The sequence below is a fragment of the Salvelinus alpinus genome, chromosome 13 (genome assembly GCF_045679555.1).
Source record: "Salvelinus alpinus chromosome 13, SLU_Salpinus.1, whole genome shotgun sequence".
NCBI classification, from domain to species: domain Eukaryota; kingdom Metazoa; phylum Chordata; class Actinopteri; order Salmoniformes; family Salmonidae; genus Salvelinus; species Salvelinus alpinus.
The window spans coordinates 23,498,966-23,517,086 of record NC_092098.1 but is presented as its reverse complement, the minus strand read 5'-3'; the positions used below and the strand labels follow the sequence as shown (position 1 = coordinate 23,517,086).

At 40.0% G+C, this 18,121-nt stretch overlaps 1 long non-coding RNA gene across 1 annotated transcript in view; it reads right to left on the bottom strand.

Annotated features, from left to right (window-relative positions):
- Positions 1 to 8,958, bottom strand: part of LOC139537419 (uncharacterized) — a 95,211-nt gene extending 86,253 nt beyond the window's left edge. Inside the window, exon 1 of the long non-coding RNA XR_011667531.1 lies at positions 8,655 to 8,958. This is a non-coding gene — a long non-coding RNA (uncharacterized lncRNA). The remainder of the gene's footprint in view (positions 1 to 8,654) is intronic.
- Between the last annotated feature and the right edge of the window lie 9,163 nt (positions 8,959 to 18,121).

Here is an 18,121-nt window from a genome sequence, read left to right as displayed (position 1 = left end):
TTCTTAAAGAAAAACTAACATGTCTGTGAGAGACGGAATTCTTACTGGTTGGTAGGTGATCAAATACTTAGGTCATGCAATAAAATGCAAATTAATTACTTAAAAATCATACAATGTGATTTTCTGGATTTTTGTTTTAGATTCCGTCTCTCACAGTTGAAGAGTACCTATGATACAAATTAGACCTCTACATGCTTTGTAAGTAGGAAAACCTGCAAAATCGGCAGTGTATCAAATACTTGTTCTCCCCACTGTATGTATGTATATATATATATTTATAGATAGAAGCCATTTCCAAATGTACCCCTTGACCACAACACGTTCACCCCTACCCCCACAGTCTTCTCCAACCCACCCCTACTTCTGTCTGTTTGTCTGTCTGTATGGCCCATCAAAAGGGTGGCCTGGCGCTGAGGTGGTTAAAGAACCCCAGCCGGTTTAAAGTGGTCCAGAGGCTAGCATCATGTGGCTCACACCATTCAGCCAAATGAGACAAGCTCCCCTTAGATAGCAAACAAGGAGGACGAGCTCCTGTCAGCTCCAAAGACGAGAAGACAAATTGCTCCATGATCTCTTGACCCTCAAAAACAGGGCACCAGTCCAAAACAAACTGCTCTTAAACTGATGAAAATGTAGTTTATCTGCCAATTGGAAAATATGTAAATCAGCAAGCATACAGCCAGAGAAAAAAGATCAGCACGTTTCATAAATAAAGTGTCGGAATCGTCAGTCTCTTAGTCTGGCCCCAATCTCTTTTACTAGTGGTGAATGGCTGAATAAAAAAGGTATACATTTGTTTGAGAATTGGGGGCATTGTGGGAAAAAATACCCCCCACCTCGCTCTCCCTTTCTGTCTCTGTTTCGTGTCAGTCAGGAGAGCTGGATAAGAGACAGTTCAGTGGTGAAGATACACGCAGTCTCCATCGCAGACATGACATCATTCTCTTTAGGACCAACCCGATAGGGGCCGTTAGTGGGAGAGCTCTATCCTGTGCAGGTCCAATAATACAAAATGCATGCACACGTGCGTGTGGGTCTGCACATGTGACAAGTGTATTGCATATATTTGATGGATTTGGATGCCCTATTTTCCAATACAATTGACAGCACCAATTTCTTCCAGTAAATAGGGAATATGGGCTTATAACATACAGTTGCAAGAAAAAGTATGTGAACCCTTTGGAATTATCTGGATTTCTGCATAAATTGGTCATAGATGAAGATCAGATCTAATTTTAAGTCACAACAGACAAAGACAGACTGTTTAAACTAATAACACACCAATTATTGTATTTTTCTTGTCTATATCGAATACATAATTTAAACATTCACAGTGTAAGTTGGAAAAGGTATGTGAACCCCTTGGCTAATGATTTCTCCAAAAGCTAATTGGAGCCAGCTAACTAGGAGTACAATCATTGAGACAAGACTGGAGATGTTGGTTAGAGTTTGCTATTCACAAGAAGCGTTGCCTGGTGTGAACCATGCCCCAGAAGACCTAAGGTTAAGAAATGTTGACTTGCATAACGCTGGAAAGGGTTACAAAAGTATCTCTAAAAGCCTTGATGTTCATCAGTCCATGGTAAGACAAATTGTCTATAAATGGAGAAAGTTCAGCACTGTTGCTACTCTCCCTAGGAGTGGCCGTCCTGCAAAGATGACTGCAAGAGCACAGCGCAGAATGCTTAATGAGGTTAAGACGAATCCTAGTGTCAGCTAAAGACTTTCAAATATCTCTGGAACATGCTAACATCTCTGTTGACGAGTCTACGATACGTAAAACACTAAACAAGAATGGGGTTCATGGGAGGACACCACGCAAGAAGCCACTGCTGTCCAAAAAAAACATTGCTGCACGTCTGAAGTTCGCAAAAGAGCATCTGGATGTATTCTGTGGACAGATTAAACTAAAGTTTAGTTGTTTGGAAGGAATACACAACACTATGTGTGAAAAAAAAGGCACAGCACACCAACATCAAAACATCCAAACTGTAAAGTATGGTGAAGGGAGCATCATGGTTTGGAGCTGCTTTGCTGCCTCAGGGCCTGGACAGCTTGCTATCGTCGACGGAAAATGAATTCCCAAGTTTATCAAGACATTTTGCAGGAGAATGTAAGGCTATCTGTCCGCCAATTGAAGCTCAACAGAAGTTGGGTGATGCAACAGGACAACGACCCAAAACACAGAAGTAAATGAAGTAAAACAGAATGGCTTCAACAGAAGAAAATACACCTTCTGGAGTGGCCCAGTCAGAGTTCTGACCTCAACCTGATTGAGATGCTGTGGCATGACCTCAAGAGAGCAGTTCACACCAGACATCCCAAGAATATTGCTGAACTGAAACAGTAAAGAGGAATGGTCCAAAATTCCTCCTGACCATTGTGCAGGTCTGATCTGCAACTACAGAAAACGTTTGGTTGAGGTTATTGCTGCCAAAGGAGGGTCAACCAGTTACCCACCCTGCACTGTGAATGTTTACACGGTGTGCTCAATAAAGACATGAAAACATATAATTGTTTGTGTTATTAGTTTAAGCGGACTGTGTTTGTCTATTGTTGTGACTTAGATGAAGATCAGATCACATTTTATGACCAATTTATGCAGAAATCCAGGTAATTCAAAAGGGTGTACATACTTTTTCTTGCCACTGTATATATGATATGTACAAGGTCAAATCAATGATGGTACTGATGATCAACATTCACATTTGGTCATGTGGTTGAACCCGCCTAACACATTGGACCTGCTTCAAAGATAACTTTAATACAAATCTCAGTCCATGCACAAAATAACTCCTAACACATTCAAACCATGGCAACATACAGTACACTACTCAACACTCTTTCTTTTTCCTGCTGTTCTGAGAAAAACCTATTTCGGCCTTAGCTCCTGTTAGGGTCTCCGGCTGGTGTTTTCATCCTGAATGGCACCTCTGTCAGTCATGTAGCAGCTAGCTGTTAGCGGCAGGCTAGCAGCTAATAAAACACTGGGACTAATTGAGATTTTCCTTCCATTCCCCACTAACAGCAACAGGGCTAATTTACTGCCTGATGGGAGGCTGAGACTGAGTAACCGGTCACAGACAGACGGACAGGGGCCAGACAACGTTATAGACAGACAGATGGCTAGCTATGGCATAAAAACAGACATGAACTAAAACATTTTTTATTTTCTTCCACAGACAGAAACAGACACACCTGGCACAAGATTTAGGCTATTTCAAAAGAACAAAAAACCCTATTTTGAGTTGACTCTATAGGCTATTATACTAAATATCTATCTGAGGTTCAACTTTAAGACAAGGGGATCATTTAAAACTATTTTGATACTCACCTCATGTCTAGATTATATGAATGAGAATGTAGGACATTTTGTTTTGAAATCAGTATTTGTATATCTCTCCCATTGTTCCCATGTTCAATCAAAAAAATAGGTCTGAGAGATTCACAAGACTATAACATTGGAATGTTATGCCCTACCCTGGCTGGCGAGGACACTCAGGTGAATACTAATAGGCACACAAACTAAAGAAGATGATTTTTGCATTTTATTAACTTAAGATTCTCACCAAGACAGACAGTCCAGACAGAGAAACAATAGGCTATACATTGCACAAGAAGAGTATAGGCCATTTTAAGAGATTTAAGAGAATTAATGCAAATGCATGCGGCTAACAAACAATAACTAGGCCCAATCCATTACCTTTGAAACTATCCTCTATGAACGGCTAGATCTGAATAAATGGGATGGATGGATGGCTTCGACTGTTCAGTAATCAAATTGCAAGTCCTTCATATACTAAGAATCCAAATAATATGCTTAAAAAGACCTTGCACTGCTACCCTCAGGATTCATTATTCTTAGAGGAGGTCAGAACAAGCAACAGGGACGTCACCAGATTTTCAAAACCAGGGGCTCAGCCCTGAAGACCAGGGGCTGACGGGGGACCCCCAAATCATTGTATTTGCGGGTCTGAGAAAAACATAGACTTTTCTAAAATAATTTCCTGCAATTCTACATCATTTTACATGACTGGAGACATTACAATAATATTTAATACGCCAAATGATCAAAATTACAAGATACTCTGACATTGACATACTGAGATCAATAAAACAGACGATCCGATGTCTTAAATGCAACCAACAGCATAGGCCAATGAAAAGAGTGGATACACAGATTGTAGGGCTACAATATGTGGAGGAAATTATAGTCCACCAACTTTCCATTGGCACTCACTTATCCAAGATCCTGGTGACATCTCTGACAAGCAATGGAAACTGAATTTATCCTCTCTGTGCGTCAAAAAAATATCTTGGCACTTGAAGGCTACACCTACAGACAGGTACGACACTTCCGTCTTACAGTATATAGGCCTAGGCTACAACATTTGTAGCCATACATGATTTAATGAAAAGCAGTAAACATACACATCTAATAACAGACTAATAAACACAATCAGGCAATAGTTAACGTAAACAACATTGTTTCACATTCTTTAATAACTGACTCATAAACACAATTATGCAATAGGCTACAGCTGGCTTCACAGCTTCCTCAGCACTTCACAGCTTCCCGGGAAAACGCAACTTATTGTAGCCTTACACAGAGGAAAGAGTAGCGGAGGAAGGAGTTCGCTTCTGCTGCAGTGTTCGTGGTAAAATATCACACGTTGTGGTGGTGCTTCGGGTAAGACACTCACCACTACCGGACGCAGGTAAAATAATTCTATCTCCACCAAAACAGCCAGAAATAAATCAATCTGCCTTCACAAGCTTTGTGGTTATTGCCACTGTGTTTCCAGAACTTAGATGAAGCCATTCTTATAACAGAAACGCACATTTCATGGTTTATAATAGAAGCGTTACTTTCCCACCCAGAATAGCTGATAGGGGGACGAGGACAGAATAAAAGCAGAAAGCCATGCGATGAGAGAGAAAGAAAGAAGTAGTTGTATGACTGAAGGGCCTGTAATGACTTCATAATCAGGCCTCGTTAGGGAAGGTGTGTGATTCTGCTACTTCAGGAGATAGTGACCTACATGCCCAAAATAGAGAACTATATTCTGTAGATGTCACACTTTGTGTTTTTTTTTTTTTTTTTTAAGTGCAGGGATAACAGACAGTCCAAGGCCCCTGATGTATCTCCTCGCTTTCATACAAACACTTCAAGTTTGCACCTGAAAAACCCCCCCACATCTATAACTTCAACAGTGACAACGTAAACAGCGGAGCCCAAAATCAAATCATGCTAGCCCTACTCTATGCTACTCTCCAGTTTTTTCTCTTATTTTTATGCCAGCAGCCATGTTCTGAAATACCAACTTCCACTGGAGAAAGCAGTCCATTAACGGCTGTCAAAACACTTCATGGACAGACACTCAGAAGAGAGAGAGGGGAGAGGGCGAGAGAGAAAGAGAAAAGCAGAGAGAGAGGGGGGGGTGAGATTCAGAGAGACAGAGAGAAAGAGAATAGTCCGAGAGAGAGGGAGAGAAAGGGAGGCAGAGAGAGAGAGAGGCAGACAGACAGACAGACAGCTAAAACACCCCAGAGAGAGACCTTCAAAGTGAGACCCAAACATCAAAGCAGTGAACTCAAACCTGTACCTGAGTAGCTTGGTGCAGTTCAGTCACTCGCATCACGTGCTGTTTCACCACAGTAGCATTGAAGAGAACTCCCTCAAGGAGGCTAGCTATTCCATGTACATGTTAAAGAAAGTCGCTGTGTCATTCAGAGTAAAATCTACTATTACTCCTATAGTATTGCTAGTATTTCACATTAAAAAGCCTGTCTACATATCAAATTAGTTTTGAATGGTAATAGTGCCCTTGATATAGTCTAATGGGAAGTTGGAAGAGCCAACTCAACCTGTTTTTATATTTCTAATCAGTCAAACAAATCAGATTGATTGATCCCTTAGAGAGGATAGAGTAATGCGATAGATATTCTAAGAATCAAACCCTGTTATAATATTGGGAAGTTAAACAATGTCACAAGCTAGGTTTCAATCCAATTGGCGACAGATTTTCATGCGAATATTCTAAAATCTGCATAAAATATGGACATTTTCTCACCAGTGGTATGTTTCCACCAAATGGACTTGTTGCAGATAAAAATCTGCATTTAATGACATAGTGCACACAAAATGTACTTTTTCGCTTACGTTTTCATGTAACTAATACAAATCGAAAGTTCAATGTGTTTCCATCGTATTTTCAACTCTACCGATAGTTTTGTCACAAAACCTGTTGCGTTAAATAGCAAATGTGCCTCCTCTGGTCTTGGCACCTGCGCTCTAACCAACAGCTCACAGATACAGTGCCGGTAGACTGTGGGGTTGCCTAGTCTACATTATGAAATTATTATGAATAAGAGCGAGAATATTTGTATTTGTCAAACGGCAATTAAGCATCGATCATCATGTCACCAGAATAAGACCCTCGATATTTATTGGAAAGCAGCATCAAGCTCATCACCGTGCACTTTCACCACCCTGTGAACTTATTTAATCGGTAGCCTAATAAACAGCATGGTTTCCCGAGTCGTAGTGGGAGGACCACACACCATATCACTGCGTGACTCCAAAATTACTTCGATATGAAGGTTATTTTATCAATATTTGCACATAAAGGAGTTTCCGCCGCCATTTCCGGCATAATACATTTTACAGAAACAAAAAGATCCTACTATGTCGAACGCACAAATGATCTGTCGGCATTTTATAAAATTACACCGACACTTCCTGTCTCCATGACAGTTGTCATGATTTTTTATTTTATACGATATGACTTTACTCGTGGTTAATATCTATTGAGTTACAATATGTAAAACATGTGTTGCCGGTGTAGAGGCATTTTTGCATTTTTAAGCCAATTTCCTGCAATTCTTCAATTTTCTCCATGGAGTTGAGTGAAATCTCAGCAATTTGAAAGATCATTTCCTCCAATTCTACACATTTCTCCATGTAGCTTAGACAACATTTTACAGTTTTAAAAGCTAATTTCATGCAATTCTATGCATTTTCACATGGCTAATACTGTGTTCTTATGCTCAAACATAATATCAGAATCAATTCAATTCTCCCTGTCCAGCTTTTATTTTGGTGATTGTTAGTTCTCAAAGATCATATGATTAAAAGATATAGGTATTTTCTACATACTTTACCTGATTTTAGTCGTTTAAGTTTACAATGGAAGTGTTCCCCCCTGAATGAATGGTAAATAATGAGTGAAAAAGTTAGACACACAATTATCATACCCACAAGACATGCTATCTAACTCACCATTACAATAGGTTAGCTTTTTTTTTGGGGGGGGGGGGTATGATATTTATGCCTCTAACTTTCGTCACTCATCATTATTCACGATTCATTCAGGATTATATGTAATCATGGTAGCATCCACACGAATGTAGAAGTGTTTAGAAACATTCAATTCTTATTTACAATAAAAGTGACTCAATACATGATTTACCATTCATTTCTATTGGGCACAAAATAATCTGAAACACATCCAAAACATACAGCAAATGCATCCAACAAATGTGTAGTCACAAGCTTGATATAGTCATTGCGTGCTATGAATATGGGACCACTTCGTTTTTTACTACTTTACACAAGTGAAATTGTCCCCAATACCTTTGGTCCCCTAAAATGGGGGGGGGGGGAAACTATGTACAAAAGTGCTGTAATTTCTAAACGGTTCACCCGCTATGGATGAAAATACCCTCAAATTAAAGCTGACAGTCTGCACTTTAACCTCATAATCATGGTATCAAATCCAAATAGCTGGATTACAGCGCTAAAACAACATAAAATGTGTCTCTGTCCCAATACTTTTGGACTCACTGTAGATTACACTGGATTTAGGTGACCCGAAAAAACACATAGGCGGCCCGATCAAGGGGCCCGACAATGGCAGAAAAATCCCTGGAGATGAACCACAAACAAACTGCCAAAAAAACAGCCTTTCAGCAACTTTTTTATTGAATCAGGATTTATGAGGCATACTAGCGGTGCAGAGCCTGACAAAGTCTGAATTGTGCCTCTGTCTGTGGACAAACAGTGAAACCACACACTGAAAAATGCATACTATCAATTAGCTCAACGAGCTACTACCACAATGAGCTACAGTTGAGGCTCACAGTCATTTCCAAGTTTAAGTCAGGCACATGCTTCACTAGAACAAGCAAAGTCCCACACGAAGAAAACAAGCAGCACTTTTGCTGAGTTTATGCGTTTGTTCCTGACAATTATGAATTTGGTTTGTTTAAAACACACAACACCCCCACAAACATTCCCTTCCCCCTCCTACCCCATCCTTGCACCCCCCCCCCATCTTCTACTTTGACCCTCCAGCACCATTCAAAAGCACAAAGCCCTCTTTGTATACTGTAACACTGCAATTCAAATGCATTGATGCCCACTAGAGACAGACAGATGCTCATCAAAAGTAGTCAACATAGAAATGGAAAAGATTGAATAGTATGATATAAAAAAGAGATAATAAACAAGTACAACAAAAAGAACAAAAGAATAATGAAGAACAAGAATAGGAAGCATCAGTTCGTAGCCTGCGCATTCCTAAGAGCACAATTATGTGTGTAGGTAACTTTTACACAGAGTAAGAGAAAGAAGGAGTGAGACAAACACTCACCACTATGCAGAGCAGAGCACCACATCGAGCACCAGGAGGAAAAAGATTCCCCTCTCTCCCTCCTCGGATCCACTCCATGTTTCTGAGCTCCCATACGGCGGCCCCCACCCCCACTCCTCGGAAAGAGAGAGAGAGAAAGAGAGAGAGAGAGAGGCGGTAGTCCCGTTGTGGGGATGGGGAGGTGCAGAGGGGGAAATCGGCTTTTGCTCCCTCCGTGCAGCTGTGCAACCCCATCAGTATCTTCACAAATCCAATCCTCTCCACCGTGTGTGTCTGCGACACAGTGGAAAAAGCCAATGGAAAAAAAGTGATCCCCATACACACACACACACACACACACACACACACACACACACACACACACACACACACACACACACACACACACACACACACACACACACACACACACACACACACACAGCAGCCCAGAGAGCGGGAGAGAGAGGAGGAAAGAAAGAAAACAAGTGTCAGTGAGAAGGCCGTGTCAGCTGGAGAATAATAGCAGGTTTAAGTTTTCGCTGTTTCCTTAAGTTTGTGGAAGAACGAGGCAAGAGCCTCCAGGCAAGGAAACAGCACATAATCCCTGACGGTAGAGACTTCCTTCTCTCTCTCTGTTAATAAGCCTGGCTGCGAGCCCCTCAGGGCACTGGAATGTAAAGGCCAGAGTTTCAAGAGGCCCAGTTAGACAAGTCTCAGACTCACTGCACCGTGACCCAGGGATCAGACACAGCCAGCAAGTGTGAGTGAATGAGTGAGTGAATGTGGGAGAGGAGGCGGTTGAAGTGTGTGTGTGTGTGGGGGGGCAGTTTTGCCTCATAAGATCACGTAACCTGACCTAGAGCCACTTAAAGATAAAGCTCTATAGTTACTCTCACAGCTGCAGTGGTAAATACTAGTAGCATCACTCACATGGTTATAGCATGGTTACTGCAAGACAGTCATTGTAACATTACCATGATTCTCAATTCAACTTCACTTCCTATTACTAAGATTTGCACAAACTCCTTATGACCATTGCTTTCCATTAAGCAGTTAGTGAGGAAGCATAGATACAACAGAGTGGTCTGGAGTTTGTAGCCATCTCCACACAACTAGTTGTTTACTTTACGAACTCCCTGAACTGGGGGAGGGAGGCTCCTCAGTCCTGCCTTTCTTCAGTCTGATCTATCAAAGTCATAAACAAGGCAGAAACACACATGCTTCAAGCCAAGGAGAAATGTGTTGCTGATAGACTAATAACACAGATCACTGGGTATGAAGGAATGACGCAGAGACGCAGGGCTCAGGCTACATCCAAACCTTCTGATGAAAATAAGGGACATTACAAACGGCTGCTTGACTGAGTGCAGCTAACCCCATAGTCTCTGTGCTGTTTGGATGACATGTCAACTGTAAATTAGGGAGAGGAATGATGGCAAACTTTTTTCTCCGTTTGGCCACAACTGCAGTTCAAGTTGGATGTACTACAGTATGTAGAGTTCTTTTATAATATAAATCATACATCTGATTGGCAAATACTTTAATTACATGCTGCTTAAAAGACAAATAGACCACCAATATATAACACTGACAAATTGTAAACAAATAAGTCATGATTTAAAGCAGCGATTCTCAACTGGTGGGTCGCGGATGTCTGTGTAAATGTAATTTTTTATTTATATAAAATAAATACTTCAGTCTGAACTTAAACGGCTAAAAGCAGGTAGAAAGTGAATGAATAATTTAAATCACTGAAGAATTTTTCATCAAATACAGTTTTTTCAATATCTAGCTATTTAGAGGATTTGGTTGATTTAGTAGTCTCAAAACAGTGTGATTATTAACATTACTCATCGAGAATATGGGATGAATTTAATTATTGACAATGAAAAAAGGTGGGATTCATTTTACTTTGTCATACAGTACCAGTGAAAAGTTAGGACACACCTAATCATTCAAGTGTTTTTCTTTATTTTTACTATTTTCTACATTGTAGAATAATAGTGAAGACATCAAAACTATGAAATAACACATAAGGAATCACGTAGTAACCAAAAAAGTGTTAAACAAATCAAAATAGAATGTTTGATTCTTCAAATTCGCCTTGACAGTTTTGCACACTCTTGGCATTCTTTCAACCAGCTTCACCTGAAATGCTTTTCCAACAGTCTTGAAGGAGTTCCCACATACGCTGAGCACTTGTTGACTGCTTTTCCTTCACTCTGCGGTCCAACTTATCCCAAACCATCTCAATTGGGTTGAGGTCGGGTGATTGTGTAGGCCAGGTCATCTGATGCAGCACTCCACTCTCCTTCATTGGTCCTGTTGAAAAACAAAATGATAGTGGGAAAAAGCGCAAGCCAGTTGGGATGGTGTATCGCTGCAGAATGCTGTGGTAGCCATGCTGGTTAAGTGTACTTTGAATTTTAAATAAATTACTGACAGTGTCACCACCAAAGCACCCCACACCACCTCCTCCATGCTTCATGGTGGAAACGACACATGCGGCGATCATCCGTTCACCTACTCTGCGTCTCACAAAGACACGGCGGTTGGAACCAAAAATCTCAAATTTGGACTCATCAGAACAAAGGACAGATTTCCACAGGGTCTAAATTCCATTGCTTGAGTTTCTTGGTCCAAGCAAGCCTCTTCCTCTTATTGGTGTCCTTTAGTAGTGGTTTCTTTGCAGCAATTTGACCATGAAGGCCTGATTCAAGCAGTCTCCTCTGAACAGTTGATGTTGAGATGTGTCTGTTACTTGAACTCTGTGAAGCATTTATTTGGGCTGCAATCTGAGGTGCAGTTAACCCTATTGAACTTATCCTCTGCAGCAGAGGTAACTCTGGGTCTTCCTCTCCTGTGGTGGTCCTCATGAGAGCCAGTTTCATCATAGCGCTTGATGGTTTTTGCGACTGCACTTGAGGAAACTTTAAAAAGTTCTTGACATTTTCTGGATTGATTGACCTTCATGTCTTAAAGCAATGATGGACTGTTGTTTCTCTTTGCTTATTCGAGCTGTTCTTGCCATAATATGGACTTGGTATTTTACCAGACAGGGCTATCTTCTGTATACCACCCCTACCTTGTCACAACACAACTGATTGGCTCAAACGCATTAACCTCTCTTGGGTACGTGAGACGTTAGCGTCCCACCTCTTCAACAGCCAGTGAAACTGCTGGGCGCCAAATTCAAATACAGAAATACTAATTATAAAACTTCAGAAAACAAAACATATTTTACATAGGTTTAAAGATTAACTTCTTGTGAATCCAACCACGGTGTCAGATTTAAAAAATGCTTTACGGCGAAAGCATACCTTACGATTATTTGAGAACATAGCCCAGCAGACAAATCATTACAAACAGTAACCAGCCAAGTAGAAGAGTTACACAAGTCAGAAATAGAGATAAAATTAATCCCTTACCTTTGATGATCTTCATATGGTTGCACTCAGCAGACATTCATTTACTCAATAAATGTTCCTTTTGTTCGATAAAGTCTCTTTATATCCAAAAACCTCCGTTTTCTTCAGTAATCCACAGGCTCAAACGCAGTCAAAACAGGCAGACAAAAAAATCAAAATTGTATCCGTAAAGTTTATAGAAACATGTCAAACGATGTTTATATTCAATCCTCAGGTTGTTTTTAGCCTAAATAATCGATAATATTTCAACCGGACAATAACGTCGTCAATATAAAATGTAAACAAGAAAGGCACTCTTCTCGGTCTCACGCATGAAAAAGCTCTGTGACACTTTAGGGTCACCTCATTCAGACTGCTCTTACTTCCTAATTTTTCAGAATACAAGCCTGAAACCATTTCTAAAGACTGTTGACATCTAGTGGAAGGCATAGGAATTGAGTCCTAAGTCAAGGGATACTGTAATGGCATTGAATAGAAAACTACAAAACCCCCCCAAAAAACTACTTCCTGAATGTATTTCTCTCAGGTTTTCACCTGCCAAATCAGTTCTGTTATACTCACAGACACTATTTTAACAGTTTTGGAAACGTTAGAGTGTTCTCTATCCAAATCTACCAGTTATATGCATATCATATCTTCTGGGCCCGAGAAGCAGGCAGTTTAATTTGGGCATGCTTTTCATCCAAAATTCCAAATGCTGCCCCCTACCCTAGAGTTAAGAAAAGAAATTCCATAAATTAACTTTTGACAAGGCACACCTGTTAATTGAAATGCATTCGAGGTGACTACCTCATGAAGCTGGCTGAGAGAATGCCAAGAGTGTGCAAAGCTGTCATCAAGGCAAAGGGTGGCTCCTTTAAAGAATCTGAAATATATATTATATATTGATTTGTTTAACACTGTTTTGGTTACTACATGATTCCATAGTTTTGATGTCTTCACTATTATTCTACAATATAGAACATTTTAAAAATAAAGAAAAACCCTGGAATGAGTAGGTGTCCAAACTTTAAACTGGTACTGTATATAGCTGCTACATTTGCTATTAAAATGTATTTTAAAAAGTTTTCCAGATTGCAATTTGGCATAAACAACAAAAATTGCGATGCGAATATTGGGTCGCGAATGAGACAACCTGGTTCAATTTGGGTACCGAGGCAAAACCGGTTGAGAAGCTCTGATTTAAATTATATCATGTGCTACAAATAACATGTCCAAAATTCAATATGTATCATTCATTTTACAACTTTTCCCCTCACAGAAAAAAGCTTAAAGTCAGTCAACCACAATATAGTTATTTTCAATATTCTCTGCTTTGAATTCTATCACATTTCACGGTGACTATATTCCAGTGCAAATCATCGCTCAAGGCAAGGGAGAGACATAATCAAATAGAACACATATTTTGATTTAATAAAAACTTGGGTTGGGAATACATAAGAGTGTGGGCAGAAGCACTAAGGTTCTGTTTGTTGTATGATTATGTGTTAGATGGAGTGAGTCACCATCACTGCATTTGCACAGGCGACCTGGTTCTGATCTTTTGTCACTAATTGGTCTTTTGACCAGTCAGATTAGATCTTTGCCAGTGATTGGCCAGGGGATCGGAGTCGGGCTGCCTGTGTAGAGGTAGCCTATTATCACCAGGTTAGATACATCAGTTTGATTTTATAAAATAATTTGATATTATACAGTTGGATGTCAGAAGTTTACATACACCTTAGCCAAATACATTTAAACTCAGTTTTTTACAATTCCTGACATTTAATCCTAGTAAAAAAATCCCTGTTTTAGGTCAGTTAGGATCACCACTTTATTTTAAGAATGTGAAATGTCAGAATAATAGCAGAGAATGATTTATTTCAGCTTTGATTTCTTTCATCACATTCCCAGTGGGTCAGAAGTTTACATGCACTCAATTAGTATTTGGTAGCATTGTCTTTAAATTGTTTAACTTGGGTCAAACGTTCCGGAAGCCTTCCACAAGCTTCCCACAATAAATTGGGTGAATTTTGGCCCATTCCTCCTGACAGAACTGGTGTAACTGAGGCAGGTTTGTGGGCCTCCTTGCTCGCACACGCTTTTTCAGTTCTGCCCACAACATTTCTATAGGATTGATGTCAGGGCTTTGTGATGGCCACTCCAATACCTTGACTTTGTTGTCCTTAAGCCATTTGCCACAACTTTGGAAGTATGCTTGGGGTCATTGTCCATTTGGAAGACCCATTTGCGACCAAGCTTTAACTTCCTGACTGATGTCTTGAGATGTTGCTTCAATATATCCACATAATTTTCATTCCTCATGATGCCATCTATTTTGTGAAGTGCACCAGTCCCTCCTGCAGCAAAGCACCCCCACAACATGATGCTGCGACCCCCGTGCTTCATGGTTGGGATGGTGTTCTAAGGCTTGCAAGCCTCCCCCTTTTTCCTCCAAACATAACAATGGTCATGATGGCCTAACAGTTCTATTTTTGTTTCATCAGATCAGAGGACATTTCCCCAAAAAGTATGATCTTTGTCCCCATGTGCAGTTGCAAACCGTTGTCTGGCTTTTTTATGATGGTTTTGGAGCAGTGGCTTCTTCCTTGCTCAGCGGTCTTTCAGGTTATGTCAATATAGGATTTGTTTTACTGTGGATATAGATTATTTTGGACCCGTTTCCTCCAGCATCTTCACAGGGTCCTTTGCTGTTTTTCTGGGATCGATTTGCACTTTTCGCACCAAAGTACTTTAATCTCGAGGAGACAGAACGTGTTTCCTTCCTGAGCGGTATAACGGCTGCATGGTCCCATGGTGTTTATACTTGCGTACTATTGTTTGTACAGATGAACGTGGTACCTTCAAGCGCTTGGAAATTGCTCCCAACGTTGAACCAGACTTGTGGATGTCAATTTTTTTTTTCTGAGGTCTGATTTCTTTTGATTTTCCCATGATGTCAAGCAAAGAGGCACTGAGTTTGAAGGTAGGCCTTGAAATACATCCAGAGATACACAGTGGCTTCTTCCTTGCTAAGCGGTCTTTCAGGTTATGTCGATATAGGATTTGATTTACTGTGGATATAGATTATTTTGTACCCTCCGAATTACTCAAATTATGTCAATTAGCCTATCAGAAGCTTCTAAAGCCATGACATCATTTTCTGGAATTTTCCAAGCTGTTTAAAGGCACAGTCAACTTAGTGTATGTAAACTTCTGACCCACTGGCATTGTGATACAGTGAATTATAAGTGAAATAATCTGTCTGTAAACAATTGTTGGAAAAAGTACTTGTGTCATGCACAAAGTGCACAAAGACTCCAACCTAAGTGTATGTAAATTTCCACCTTCAACTGTACATTACATGTATTATATTTAGTATTGCATTGTTGTGGTATGATTATTGAACATGTGTTTTGATATCTCATGTGTTTCAGTAATTAATTTAGGCAGCACCCCATACCTCTCTGCTTCAGAGGGGTTGGGTTAAATGCGGAAGACACATTTCAGTTGAATACATTAAGTTGAACAACTGACTAGGTATCCCCCCTTTCCCTATCGCCCTAAATTGTTATGACATTGTAATGTCTGTCCAACTACTGCTGTAATCCTGCTATAAGAACATTTTGCGTGTGGGAAAATCTAATCAAATACATATCATAATTTATTTTATGTGTGGGCAGAGAAGACGCCAATCATTGATTTATTTCATGGAAAGCGCATGTGTTTGAAAATGTTTCTTAATTAAGACATTTTGGTTTGGCACAGACACAATTGACATCACTCACGGGGGACAAGTTCTTCAAAACAGTCTCCAAATTATGGTTCACTGTCAAATAGATCAGTCAAATTGTTGATATAAAGAAAGGTTTCTTGAGGACAACCTCATAAATACCTTTAACGCAAGTTAGAATATTCGCTCTTCCTGCCAAATGGCTCAAGGGTTATACATAAAACTAGATAGGCCTATGCCAAGGGATTTGGCAGGGGAAACAATGCTCTTAGTGAGTCCCTCTATGATCTAGGGCGGGAGCTAGGGGGTAGAGAATTAAAGGAGTTTTTAAATTTATTTTTTTAAACACGCTGAAGGGGCTTGAGATTTATATTTTATACAATTTATAACCCTGTGGTTTGAAATTAATGTTTCTTCATATGTTAAATACATCTCTTGTTTGCTGGATTGACTTGAAGCAGCAGATCGAGGAACTTTCTGCTGAATATGACAGGCTTTGGATGCATGGTTAATGGCATGCCTGAGGTCTGGAGCAGCCCTCTGCTCTCTGCCTGCAGCATACAATGACAGAGCCTCTCTATTATACATTTCAAACCAAGACTTTTCCTTTCCATCTTAAAGGTATTCCATGCAACAAAACCTGTACTTTTATTTCCGCCATGATTGCAGTAATATGTTTAAAAGTCCTGGCAAGCCCTTAGTATAAATGTCCCCTATCATTTTACTGGCTTTGGTACGGATTAAATCATGAACATTCTATCAAAGATTCGTATATCTAACCCACTGTTCTGTGATTTCACTGTTGTTCTCCGACATCAAACTTGTCCTGGTCATTATGAATTTTTTTTTTTTTTTAAATGGCAGTCTGCATAAAGCAGCCTAGTCCAAATAGCATCATTACCTGCTGTATTTTCTGCACCAAAAAAACCCATCCGTTTAAAAATGTATGTGGGATATGTACATCTAGCAAGCCAGGCAACTAAAAGCAACTTTCTAGACAATGTTCTGGTTTGTTACTAGCTAGCTTGTTTGTTAGCTGGCTGGCTAGCGCGAGTCATATTCATGATTGCACGTTGCGTCACACTATTGTTTTGGACGTTCCTTTTAGGACTGACATGCTGACCACACCGCTCGCGTCGCGTGTACGAGCGTTGCAAAATAAATTTACACATACGTTATTCAATCATTGCACCCACACTGCTCACGCGCTCCAACGAGCATCTGCGTTGCCAAGCGCTAAAATAGAAGTCAGTTCTATTTGTGATGATGAACATGGTGCAAGTACTGCCTCTCCCATCTCCTCATTGGTTCATAGAAGCATATAGCCACGTGCCATCTCCTCATTGGTTATACCCACGTGGGTGATTTAAAGATGAACTGAGATCAGTCGGTCGTGGTAATATACCTTACTATGAAAGTTAGATGCCAATCGCCATATAAAGTTCAATTCGGTTGACAGTTTTATGTGTGGATTAATTGTAGAGGACCTGTGCATTTCAGGTAAAATAACAACTCAACGTTTATATCCCAGGACAAATTAGCTAGCAACTGCAAACTAGCTAGCTAAATTGCCATAAATGTTTATCGCCTTTCGACCTGTCCCCAAATTAATATACAGTGGGGCAAAAAAGTATTTAGTCAGCCACCAATTGTGCAAGTTCTCCCACTTAAAAAGATGAGAGAGGCCTGTAATTTTCATCATAGGTACACTTCAACTATGACAGACAAAATGAGAGAAAAAAATCCAGAAAATCACATTGTAGGATTTTTAATGAATTTATTTGCAAATTATGGTGGAAAACTTTTGTTATTGACCAAATACTTATTTATCTCAATACTTTTGTTATGTACCCTTTGTTGGCAATGACAGAGGTCAAACGTTTTCTGTAAGTCTTCACAAGGTTTTCACACACTGTTGCTGGTATTTTGGCCCATTCCTCCATGCAGATCTCCTCTAGAGCAGTGATGTTTTGGGGCTGTTGCTGGGCAACACGGACTTTCAACTCCCTATTACCAAAACATATCTGACAATGTTTTGAGTTCAACTGTAGCCAACATTTTATTCACCATAACAGGAAAATTAACACATTACAAATTATCTGAAAGTATGGCGAGCTGCTAACTTATTGTTTGTGAATGTGAAGAAATAAGAGCTGTGCATTGCATTCTGTCCTATTTGAGGAATTTAGAACTTGATCAACAGTGCTTGCTGCTTCAGGTTACCTGACAACGGTTGCAACAACAGGGTCAAAGTTGAATGTTTCTTGCTCAGTCACCGACTAATTAATGGCTCTATAAAAGGTGAAAAAGGTAAAGAAGGAGCTGTTTGAAAGGGGATCATATAA